At 40.7% G+C, this 13350-nt stretch overlaps 1 non-coding gene across 1 annotated transcript; it reads left to right on the forward strand.

Annotated features, from left to right (window-relative positions):
* The first annotated feature begins 884 nt into the window (after positions 1-884).
* Positions 885-992, forward strand: LOC127743741 (small nucleolar RNA R71). The gene has a single exon (XR_008005118.1). It is a non-coding gene; the product is annotated as a small nucleolar RNA R71 (small nucleolar RNA).
* Positions 993-13350: the final 12358 nt, after the last annotated feature.

Below are 13350 nucleotides of genomic sequence, written 5' to 3' on the forward strand. Positions count from 1 at the left end.
TCTAGGTGAGCCTCAGGTTCCTTTGGTTCCTCAAAGGGAAACTCCTTGTTGATCACTGGATGTCCCAGAAGGTCTTCCTCCTTGGGATTCACGTCCTTCTCCTCTCTTGTGGGTTCGGCCATGGTAATTAATTCAATGGCCTTGCACTCTCCTTTTGGATTTTCTTCTGTATTGCTTGGGAGAGTACTAGGAGGGATTTTAGTGATCCTTTTACTCAGCTGGCACACTTGTGCTTCCAAATTTCTAATGGAAGACCTTGTTTCATTCATGAAACTCAGAGTGGCCTTAGATAGATCAGAGACTAAGTTTGCTAAATTGGAGTTATTTTGTTCAGAAGTCTCTGTCTGGTGCTGAGTGGATGATGGAAAAGGCTTACTGTTGTTAAACCTGTTTCTTCCACCATTATTAAAGCCTTGTTGAGGCTTTTGTTGATCCTTCCATGAGAAATTTGGATGATTTCTCCATGATGAGTTATAGGTGTTTCCATAAGGTTCACCTAAGTAATTTACCTCTGCTATTGCAGAGTTTTCAGGATCATAGGCCTCTTCTTCAGAAGGCGCCTCTTGAGTACTGTTGGATGCAGCTTGCATTCCATTCAGACTCTGAGAAATCATATTGACTTGCTGAGTCAATATTTTATTCTGAGCCAATATGGCATTCAGAGTATCAATTTCAAGAACTCCCTTCTTCTGAGGCGTCCCATTGCTCACAGGATTCCTTTCAGAAGTGTACATAAACTGGTTGTTAGCAACCATGTCAATGAGTTCTTGAGCTTCTGCAGGCGTTTTCTTTAGGTGAATGGATCCACCTGCAGAAGTATCCAATGACATTTAAGCTAATTCAGACAAACCATTATATAATATATCCAGGATGGTCCATTCTGAAAGCATGTCAGAAGGACACTTTTTGGTCAGTCCTTTGTATCTCTCCCAAGCTTCATAGAGGGATTCACCATCTTTTTGTTTGAAGGTTTAAACATCCACTCTAAGCTTACTCAGCTTTTGAGGAGGAAAGAACTTGGCTAAGAAAGCCTTGACCAGCTTATCCCAAGAGTTCAGGCTATCCTTAAGTTGAGAGTCCAACCAGATTCTAGCTCTGTCTCTTACAGCAAATGGGAAAAGCATGAGCCTGTAGACTTCAGGATCTACTCTATTAGTCTTAACAGTATTGCATATCTGCAAGAATTCAGTTAAGAACTGAAAAGGATCTTCAGATGGAAGTCCATGAAACTTGCAGTTCTGCTGCATCAGAGAAACTAATTGAGGTTTCAGCTCAAAGTTGTTTGCTCCAATGACAGGAATGGAGATGCTTCTTCCATGTAAATTGGAATTGGGTGCAGTAAAGTCACCAAGCATCCTCCTTTCATTATTATTTTTGGCTGCCATCTCCTCTTCTTGTTCAAAAATTTCTGAAAGGTTGTCTCTGGATTGTTGTAATTTAGCTTCTCTTAGTTTCCTTTTCAGAGTCCTTTCAGGTTTTGGATCTGCTTCAACAAGAATATTCTTATCCTTGCTCCTGCTCATATGACAAAGAAGAGGGCACAGAAAAATAATAATAATAGGGATCCCTTTTTACCACAGTATAGAGGTTCCCTGTGTGAGTAGAAGAAAGGAAGAAGAGAAAATCTGAACTCAGAGGGAGAGGGTTCGGCTTTTTTTTTTGTGAGATGAAGTGTTAGTAGATGAATAAATAAATAGAAGGAGATGGGAGAGAAGGAGAATTTTCGAAAATATTTTTGAAAAAAAGAATTAGTGATTTTCGAAAATAGTTTTTGACAAAGGTTAGTAATTTTAAAATTAAAATAATTAGTTAATAAAAGAAAGAAATTTTTGAAAAAGAGGGAGATAATTTCGAAAATTAGAGAGAGAGAGAGAGTTAGTTAGGTAGTTTTGAAAAAGATAAGAAGCAAACAAAAAGTTAGTTAGTTAGTTGAAAAAGATTTTGAAAATCAAAGATAAGAAGATAAGAAGTTAGAAAAGATATTTTTTTTTTAAATCAAATTTTTGAAAAAAAGATAAGATAAAAATATATTTTTGAAAAGATATGATTGAAATTAGTTTTGAACAAGATTTGATTTTTAAAATCACAATTAATGACTTGCTTCACAAGAAATCACAAGATATGATTCTAGAACTTAAAGTTTGAATCTTTCTTAACAAGTAACAAACTTGAAATTTTTTAATCAAAACATTAATTGATGATGATATTTTCGAAAATTATGTGATAAAATTAAGAAAAATATTTTTGAAAAATATTTTTATAATTTTCGAAAATAATTAAGAAAAATGAAAAAGATTTGATTTTTGAAAAAGATTTTGAAAAAGATAAGATTTTTAAATTGAAAATTTGATTTGACTCATAAGAAACAACTGGATTTTAAAAAATTTTTTTGAAAAAGTCAACTCAAATTTTTGAAATTTATGAGAGAAAACGGGAAAGATATTTTTTTTTGCTTTTTGAATTTTTAATGATGAGGGAGAAGAACATGAAAATTATGCAATGCATGAAAATTTTTAGATCAAAACTATGAATGCATGCAAGAATGCTATGAATGTCAAGATGAACACCAAGAACACTTTGAATGTCAAGATGAACATCAAGAATATATTTTTGAAAAATTTTTGATGCAAAGAAAACATGCAAGACACCAAACTTAAAAATTTTTCATGTATGGACACTATGAATGCAAAAATGTACATGAAAAATAAGAAAAGACACAAAACAAGAAAACATCAAGATCAAACAAGAAGACTTACCAAGAACAACTTGAAGATCATGAAGAACGCTATGAATGCATGAATTTTCGAAAAATGCAAGATGGTCATGCAATTGACACCAAACTTATAACATGACACATGACTCAAACAAGAAACACAAAAATATTTTTGATTTTTATGATTTTATAATTTTTTTTTTGGATTTTTCGAAAATTTATTTGAAAAAGAAAAATAAGGATTCCAAAAGTTTTAATATGAATTCAAGGAATCTTGCACTGTTAGTCTAAACCTTCAGTCCAGGAATTAGACATGGCTCATTAGCCAGCCAAGCTTTAAATGAAAGCTCCAGTCCAAAACACTAGACATGGCTAGTGGCCAGCCAAGCTTCAGCATGGATATCAGAATATACTGCTCATTACTTGTCGAAGTAACTTGCCTCTATGCTGATGGTTTGGAAGCCTCAGTCCAAAAGAATTTAGACATGGCTTTGCAGCCAGCCAGGCTTCACATGCTTCATGAAACACTAGAATTCATTCTTAAAAATTCTGAAGAAAATTTTTTTGAAAACATTTTTTTTCGAAAACAGATGAGAAATTTTTTTGAAAGAAATTTTTGAAAAAAAAAACAAAAAGAAAATTACCTAATCTGAGCAACAAGATGAACCGTCAGTTGTCCAAACTCGAACAATCTCCGGCAACGGCGCCAAAAACTTGGTACGCGAAATCGTGATCTCAAACAATCCCCGGCAACGTGAACAATAACTTGGTGCACGTTATTAATCTTAATTTATAATTTGTCACAACTTCGTGTAGCAGACCAGTAAGTGCACTGGGTCGTCCAAGTAATAAACCTTACGTGAGTAAGGGTCGATCCCACGGAGATTGTCGGCCTGAAGCAAGCTATGGTCACCTTGTAAATCTCAGTCAGGCGGATATCAGAAGGTTATGGAGTTTTCGAAAATTATATAATAAATAAAGAGAAAATAAGGATAGAAACACTTATGTAATTCCTTGGTGAGAATTTCAGATAAGTGTATAGAGATGCTTTTGTTCCTCTGAACCTCTGCTTTCCTGCTGTCTTCATCCAATCAGTCTTACTCCTTTCTATGGCTGGCTTTATGTAAAGACATCACCTTTGTCACTGGCTACTTTCAATCTTCTCTGGAAAATGGTCCGATGCGCTGTCACTGCACGGCTAATCATCTGGAGGTTCTCGATCATACTGGAATAGGATTTACTATCCTTTTGCGTCTATCACTACGCCCAACACTCGTGAGTTTGAAGCTCGTCACAGTCATTCAATCCCATAGTCCTACTCGAAATACCACAGACAAGGTTTAGACTTTCCGGACCCTCATGAATGCCGCCATCAATCTAGCTTATACCACGAAGATTCCGATTAAGGAATCCAAGAGACACTCATTCAATCGAAGGTAGAACGGAGGTGGTTGTCAGGCACGCGTTCATGGGGAATGATGATGATTGTCACGTTCATCACATTCATGTTAAAGTACGAATGAATATCTTAGAAGCGAAATAAGTTGAATTGAATAGAAAAACAGTAGTACTTTGCATTAATCTTTGAGGAACAACAGAGCTCCACACCTTAATCTATGGAGTGTAGAAACTCTACCGTTGAAAATACATAAGTGGAAGGTCCAGGCATGGCCGAGAGGCCAGCCCCCAAAATGTGATCACAGGATCAAGAATACAATCCAGGATGTCAAATACAATAGTAAAAGGTCCTATTTATACTAAACTAGTTACTAGGGTTTACAGAAGTAAGTAATTGATGCATAAATCTACTTTCGGGGCCCACTTGGTGTGTGCTTGGGCTGAGCTTGAAGTCTACACATGGAGAGGTCATTCTTGGAGTTGAACGCCAGCTTTTGTGCCAGTTTGGGCGTTGAACTCCACTTTGCAACTTGTTTCTGGCGTTGAACGCCAGAATTGGGTAGAGAGCTGGCGTTGAACGCCAATTTGCGTCATCTAAACTCGGGCAAAGTATGAACTATTATATATTGCTGGAAAACCCTGGATGTCTACTTTCCAACGCAATTAAAAAAGCGCTATTTTGAGTTCTGTAGCTCCAAAAAATCCACTTTGAGTGCAGGGAGGTCATAATCCAACAACATCAGCAGTCCTTCTTCAACCTCTGAATCTGATCTTTGCTCAAGTCCCTCAATTTCAGCCAGAAAATACCTAAAATCACAAAAAAAACACACAAACTCATATTAAAGTCCAGAAATATAAATTTAACACAAAAACTAATGAAAACATCCCTAAAAGTAACTAGATCCTACTAAAAACATACTAAAAACAATGCCAAAAAGCGTATAAATTATCCGCTCATCAGATGCCCCTGATTTTGATGCTGTGGGGTTTGTCGATAATCAAATTGCTCCTTATGGCTGACTTCCCATGGACGATGTGTCCATCCTTCCCCACCTGAATTTTATTACCAGTAGTAGTGTTCGGATGGCTCACATGGGTGCGGCTTTGTTCCGCATGGTCCAAGATTCTTCCGCTCATGCGACGAAGGCATTTCTGAAGGATGCAAAGTCAGAATTTGATAGAATCAAAGGGCTAAAGGATGAGCTTGATGCAAAGGTGGCAAAATTGGAGCTGGCTGTGGAAAATGAGAAGTCCCGAGCTACCGATGCTGAGGCCGCTATGAATCTGACCGAGGAGATGGCGAAGAAGCATAAAGAGAGCTATGCTTGTACTTATGGCGAGCTGCTGGAGACCAGGGAGAGGTTGGAGTCTGTCCATGCTGATTATGCTGAGCTCCAGGGCCATCTTGTGGGTAGTGTGACCGATGCCTATGAGAATTTGAAAGCCTAGGTCCGAGTTCTTGCCCCTGAGCTTGACCTCACTCTTTTCAGTCTGGACAACATTGTAGAAGATGGCAAGATTGTCCCTGATGGTCCGGATGACGATGATGTAGATGTAGACCCTCCTCCTGTGCCATCTGAGGTTGGCCATCCTGAGTCTGACCCTGACGTCCAAATTCTGAACCGGGAGGATGGGACTGTTGATGCGACTCCCTTGAAGGTCATTCATCCCTCTTCTACTGAGGATGCTGCTATTAAGGAGACTATGGACCCCTTATGATTTTCTTGTGTATGTGTATAGCCTGTTCTGTGGGCTTTTTGAACTCTGGTTTTTGTAACCTTTATGTTGCTAGATCTTCATTGACAGTTAGTTGCTTTTATGTAACTTCATTTTGAAAACCAAAGTATCATTAAACTCTGAGGCTGCCACTTAGGTGGCCTTTTTGAGTCTTTAAATTATTATATCTGTGTTTTTCTGACGTTTTGATTGCCCCTTTACAACTTCTGTGAAACTTTGTAGAGTGTTGCCACTTTGCTGTCTGACCTCTTTTTGTTAGTCGAGGTGATCCTTTGGAGCTAATTTGTTCGACAACTTTTTCATGTTCCCGTAGAACCTTTTTAGTTGGACTTTGAACAATTTTAATAGTTTTGTCGTGAAGTTGTGGCTTTTTGGGCAGAGCTGAGGTCCCTTTTAGCGCACGCTTTTTGTTGGTCCAACTTCTCTTGTCGATCTTTGTTAAGTTATTTTTAGTAGTCCATTTTTAATCAGACCTCGTCAGGCCTCTTTCTATGGATTACTTTTTATAACTTTGTCGCTTTGATTGGTTTGGTCCGACTTCTTCTTGTCTGTCCTTCTTAAGTTATTTTTAGTAGTCAATTTTTAATCAGACCTCGTCAGGCCTCTTTCTATGGATTACTTTTTATAACTTTGTCGCTTTGATTGGTTTAGTCCGACTTCTTCTTGTCGGTCCTTCCTAAGTTATTTTCAGTAGTCCATTTTTAATCAGACCTCGTCAGGCCTCTTTCTATGGATTACTTTTTATAACTTTTTGCATTAATCCATTTTTGTCGCTTTCATCTTGCCGACCTTGTCATGATCGGGCGATGTGTTTGGTTCTCATCTTGCCAACCTTGTCGTGATCGGGTGATGAATTCTTGCGCTCAGATTAGTGCATCTTAGTAGACAACTTTGTAGGGAATTTGAAAAACTTTATTCAAATAGAAAATAGGCATATAGACAAGAATATATACATGTGGGTGCTTACCCTTCTAAATCAGGCAATTTTGAAGATCTTGGTTTGGCGCCTCATTAAAAAACCTTTTCAGGAAAAAGAGTGTGCCTTCACCTAAAATCTTTATTGCCTCTTAATTATAGTACCTTCTTAGGTTGCAGGCATGCCATGACCTTGGTAGCTCTCGCCCCTCGAGGTCGGACACCTTGTAGTAGCCTTTTCCCAGTACCTCTACAACTCGGTAAGGTCCTTTCCAGTTAGCTGCTAGTTTTCTCTCTCCTGATCGACCTGTTCCGATGTCATTTCGAATTAGGATGAGATCGTTGTTGGTGAAACTTTGCTGGACCACTTTCTGATTGTATCTTGAGGTCATTCATTGTTTTAACGCTTCCTCTCTGATCCGGGCTCTTTCTCGGACTTTTGGAGTAGGTCGAGTTCTTCATTTTGAATTTGGAAGTTGGCCACTTCATTGTAGAGGATTACTCTGGGGGATCCTTCTTCGATCTCCACTGGGATCATTGCTTCCATTCTGTAAGCCAATCGGAAGGGTGATTCTCCTATGGTGGAGTGTGGAGTTGTCCGATATGCCCACAGGACTTGTGCCCAAGCTCCATTTGCGTTCTGTAGTCTCCGTTTTAACCCAGCTAGTATGACTTTGTTGGCAGCTTCTGCCTGTTCGTTGGCTTGTGGGTGTTCTACGGATGTGAATTGGTGCTTTATTTTCAAGTCAGCTACCAATTTCCTGAAACCTGTGTCAGTGAATTGAGTGCCATTGTCTGTGGTGATGGAGTAAGGGACCCCAAACTTTGTAATAATGTTTTTGTACAAGAATTTCCGACTTTTTTGAGCAGTGGCATTAGCTAGGGGCTCCACCTCAATCCATTTTGTGAAATAGTCTACCCCTACAATGAGGAACTTGACTTGTCCCGATCCTTGGGAAAAGGGTCCGGGGAGGTCGAGTCCCCATTTTGCAAACGGCCAAGGTGACGTTACACTGATAAGCTCCTTTGGTGGGGCGATGTGGAACTTAGCGTGCTTTTGACATGGTGGGCATGTCTTAACGAACTCGGTTGCTTCTTTTTGCAAAGTTGTCCAAAAGAACCCTGCTCGGAGCACCTTTTTGGAAAGTGCTCGTGCCCTCAGGTTGTTTCCACACATGCTGTTGTGTACTTCTTCCAAGACTTCCCTCGTATTAGAAGTCGGTATACATTTTAGGAGGGGTGTTGAGATCCCTCTCCTGTATAAGATGTCACCCATTATGGTGTAGTACTGTGCTTCTCGCATTAGCCTCTTTGCTTCCTTCTTATCTGTGGGGAGTGTCTCTGACTTGAGGTAGTTGATTATGGGGGTCATCCACCCTTGATCCTGACCTGATATGGCTAGGACCTTTTCTTCCTCCGAGATTGATTGGCTTTGCAATATTTTCTGGATGATGCTTCTATTATTGCCCCCTGGTTTGGTGCTGGCTAGTTTCGAGAGTGCATCAGCCCGAGCGTTCTGTTCCCGAGGTATATGGTGGACCTCATATTTTCTGATTTGTCCGAGCTGTTCTCTGGTCTTGTCCAGGTACTTTTTCATGGTAGGGTCCTTAGCTTGGTAGCTCCCTTCTATTTGTGAGGTGACTACTTATGAATCGCTGAAGATGATAAGCTTTTGAACTCCAATCTCCTTAGCCAGCCTCAAACCAACTAGTAATGCCTCGTATTGAGCCTGATTATTCAAAGCAGGAAACTCAGATTTTAAGGAAAGTTTGATTTGGGTTCCCTGATCACTTTCAATTATCACCCCTGCGCCACTCCCAGTTTTGTTTGAAGAGCCGTCTACATAGAGATTCCATTTTTTAGGAGTTCCCGGGGTGTCAATATACTCGGCAATGAAGTCGGCTAGATACTGTGATTTGATGGCTGTCCGAGCTTCATATTGAAAATCAAACTCAGATAACTCGACTGCCCACTATAGAATTCTTCCAGCTAAGTCTGTCTTCTGTAGAATGCCTTTTATGGGCTGGTTAGTCCAAACCTTGATGGTGTGAGCCTAGAAGTATGGGTGGAGGCGTAGAAAAGTTAATATGAAGGCATACGTGAACTTTTCTATCTTTTGATAGTTTAGATCGGCTCCGTGTAGAGCCTTGCTGATGAAGTAGATGGGTTGTTGCCCATGTTCGTCCTCTCTGACTAGTGTTGAGGCTGTTGCCCGACTTTCCACTGCGAGGTATAATATGAGTGTTTCTTCTTCCCGTGGTCGGGTAAGAACGGGTGGTTGCCCCAATAATTTTTTGAAATCTTGGAAGGCTTGTTCGCATTCTGTTGTCCATTCAAACCTCTTTCCTTTCCTTAATGTTGCATAGAAGGAGAGAGATCTTATGGCTGATCTGAGCTATTGGACCTCTTTAACGCAAGTTGGACTTTTCATGTTGAGTATAGCCTGGCATTTATCCGGGTTTGCCTCAATTCTTCTTTGTGTGAGTATGAAGCCTAAGAATTTTCCAGCATCTACTGCAAAGGTGCACTTTGCTGGATTAAGTCACATACCATCCTTTCTTATGGTATCGAACACTTTGGTGACATCGGACAGTAATGATTCGTCACTTTGTGTTTTTACCAACACGCCGTCAACATACACCTCCATTAGTTTTCCAATATGGTCTGTGAAGACTTTGTTCATCAATCTTTGGTAGGTAGCTCCTGCGTTTTTTAGTCCGAATGGCATGGCAACATAATAGTAATTTGCTTTTGGGGTTAGGAATGAGGTATTTTCTTGATCGGGTGGGTACATCGGGATTTGATTGTATCATGAATAAGCATCCATGAAGGAGAGGTACTTGTATCTGAAAGAGGCATCCACTAAAGTGTTTATGCTTGGAAGTGGATATGGATCTTTTGGGAAAGCTTTATTGAGATCGGTGTAGTCAGTGCACATCCGCCATTTCCCATTTGACTTTTTTTACCAAGACAACGTTGGCTAGCCATAGTGGGTACTTGACCTCTCTTATAAATCCTGCCTCCAGTAAGGCTTGTACCTGTTCTTCCACAGCTTGGCACCTTTCCAGTCCGAGCTTCCTACGCCTTTACTGCACTGGCCGAGATCCTGGGTCTACCGCCAGTTTATGGCACATTAATTTGGGGTCTATGCCCGGCATGTCTGCGGCCTTCCACGCAAAGAGGTCGGCATTATCCCTTAGAAACTGTATCAGAGGCTCCTTTACGTCTCCTTTTAAGGTTGCCCCAATATTTGTTGTTTTATCTAGGGCATTTCCGATCTGGACTTCTTTGATCTCACCTTCAGGTTGTGGACGAAGTTCTTTGCGACCTCAAACTTCCCCGAGTTTGATAGTGTTGATTTCTTCTCCTTTACCTATAAGGTTCAGACTTTCATTGTAACAGCATCGTGTAATTTTCTGGTCTCCTTTTATCATGGCGATCCCTTCTGGAGTTGGGAACTTCATACATAGATGTGGAGCCGAGACTACTGCGGCGAGCTAGTTCAATGTTGTTCGACCTATTAGGGCGTTGTAAGCTGAGCTCACGTCGACTACGATGTAGTCTATGTTGAGTGTCCTTGACCAGGTTCCCTTTCCGAAGGTCGTGTGTAGTGAGATATATCCAAGTGGTTAGATTAGGGTGTCCCCTAGTCCGAACAAGTTATTCGGATATGCTCTGAGCTCTTTATCTTGTAGGCCGAGTTTGTCGAAGGCGAATTTAAACAAGATATCCGCAGAGCTTCCTTGGTCTACCAGTGTTCGGTGGAGATTTGCGTTGGCCAATATGATAGTAATGACCATGGGATCATCGTGTCCCAGGATGATGCCTGCAGCATCTTCTTGGGTAAAGGTAATAGTGGGGAGGTCGGATAACCTTTCTCCTTCCCCAACATGATATACTTCTTTAAGGTGCCTTTTGCGAGATGATTTAGAGATCCCGCCTCCTGCAAATCCTCCATTTATCATATGCACATGTCTCTCCGGGGTGTGAGGTGGTCGTTTAGCTCGTCCGACCTCTTCGCCCCTTCTTCTTTTTCTTGGTTCATCTGCTTTATTAGCTACGTACCGATCTAATCGCCCTTCTCTTACCAATTTTTCTATGACATTCTTTAGGTCAAAACACTCATTGGTAGGATGTCTGTAGATTCCATGGTACTCACAGTATTCTGTCCGACTTCCCTCTCCTTTTTTGCTTTTGATTGGGTGAGGTGGTGGGATTTTTTCAGCGTGGCATATTTCTCGATAAACATCCACAAGAGACACCCGAAGTGGGGGTGTAATTATGGTATTTTCTAGGCTTCACGCCGGGTTGATCTTCTTTTTTCTTTGACTCTTTATCCTTGTCTCGAGAGGGGTAGGAGAATCCGGGTTTTGAGGTCTCTTGATGACAAGTCATCATATACCCATTTTTCAAGCTAATTTCATTTGTTTTGTTAGTCTTTATGCGCTTTCTTGCTTCTTAAGTAAGTGATTTGGAGTGAAAATGCACAACTTCTTTAAATCAAGCAACCACCATGGAATTAATGTTAATCCATGAGGTTTAAGCTAATTTTAATTGAATTTTAATTGATTTATAAGCCTTATGAATTTAGTGATACTTGGAGTGGTTGTTTTGGTTTATTTCAGGTGAAGAAAAGAATAAAAGAGAAAAGCGTGGCCTAAGAAAGCGTGACCCAAGGAGAAGGAAGCGTGGTCAAAGGAAGGAAAAGTGTGCCACATACAATGGGGGAGGCAAGCATTGCCCTCCACAAGGGCACACTGCCCTCTAGGAGGGCAACATAAGAGAACCAAGCATGAAAGGCTGTCTCCAAGTGCTTGCCACAAGAGTTGAACACGGGACCATGAGGAAGCAAGGAACTAAGGTCCATTACCGTGCCAAGAAACCAAGGAAAATGATTGAGCGTGTGTTTCGGCCATGATTTGAACCTGGGACATCAAAGTGAAAACACTGCCCTGCCCTCCACGAGGGCAGGGCAGCATTTTGTTGGTGCACAACTCTGGCGCACCAAGAAGTGAGTCTGGCGCACCAAATCACTACCCTGGCAGCACCAGCGCGCACCACACACGATCCTGGCAGCACCATGTTTTTCTGCCCAGCGTTCTGCGCACCAAGGCACGATCCTGGCAGCACCAGCGCGCATCACAGCTTGAATCTGGCAGCACCAAGCACGCACCGTGGCACATCCTGGCAGCACCAATTTTTCCTGTCTTGCCCTCCGCGAGGGCAGGGCAGCGTTTTGTGCACCAAGACCGCACCAAGCCGCACCAGCCCGCACCAAGCAAGCACCAACACGCACCAAATCCTGCCCTGCCCTCCACAAGGGCAGGGCAGCCTCCTGGAAGCTATTATTTTTGGGCCAAAAATTGAATTAAAAATCCAATTTAATTCATTTCTTCACCAAATCAAAAGCCCATCCAAATCCCAAAATCCAAGAATAGAAAGTGTATAAATAGGAGCTAATTTGATGTAATTAGGACCTTTTGCTTTGCTTTTGAATTTTGCACTTCCTTTAAGTTTTGAATTTTATTTTTGCACTTTGGAACTTCTCTTGGTGTCTTCACTGAGATTTCAGAGAATTGGAGAGGAGAATTGATCTCTCTTCTTCCTCGTTCTTGCTTGGGCATTTTTAATTTCCTTGTTTTGAGTTTTGGGTGTGAAGAATTGAGGAAATTCTGTCTCAATCTCCATTCAAAATCTCCCTAAACATCTTTCTGCACAATTGAGTTTAATTTCAATTTCCTTTACTGTTTCTTCTTCAATTTCTTGTCAATTGCTTTGAGAACTTGGATCTAGGAAGGTAATTGAGATCTAGGCTCTGCTACCTAGTCTCTGGAGTCCTGAGATCCCAATTTACTTTTGGTTCTTCTGTGAACCCTGCTGCACTTTAATTTCAATTTCTGTTGAATTCTAATTGCTTCTAATTTAGTTTCTGCTTTATTAATTGTGGCAACCCACTTTCTCTTTGTTTAGATTCTGCAATCCCAATCCTTAATTCCCCTTTTATATTCAAGCAATTTACATTTCTTGCACTTTAAGTTTCTGCAATTTACATTTCTTGCACTTTAAGTTTCAGTCATTTACTTTCTTGTTCTTTAAGATTCAGCAAGTTTACTTTCCTGTTCTTTAATTTACTGCAATCTCCCATTCTCCCTTTACATTCCAAGCAATTTATATTCTGTTAAATACAACCCACTCAATCAAAACTTGATTCGCTTGACTAAATCAACCACTAAACTAAAATTGCTCAATCCTTCAATCCCTGTGGGATCGACCTCACTCATGTGAGTTATTATTACTTGATGCGACCCGGTACACTTGCCGGTGAGTTTTGTGTTGGATCGCTTTCCACACATCATCTCTCCTAATCGAGAATTCTCCTCCATGTTAATATACTTTTCTGCCCGTTCTTGTACCTCGTTTAGAGATGTTGGGTGCTTTTTTGATATAGAGTGACTGAAAGGTCCCTCTCGTAGGCCATTGATGAGACCCATGATAGCTACTTCTGTTGGCAGACTTTGTATGTCTAGACACGCTTTGTTGAATCTTTCCATGTAGCTGCGAAGGCTTTCTCGATCTCCTTGCTTGAT

Source organism: Arachis duranensis, chromosome 10 (assembly GCF_000817695.3).
Source record: "Arachis duranensis cultivar V14167 chromosome 10, aradu.V14167.gnm2.J7QH, whole genome shotgun sequence".
Classification (NCBI taxonomy): domain Eukaryota; kingdom Viridiplantae; phylum Streptophyta; class Magnoliopsida; order Fabales; family Fabaceae; genus Arachis; species Arachis duranensis.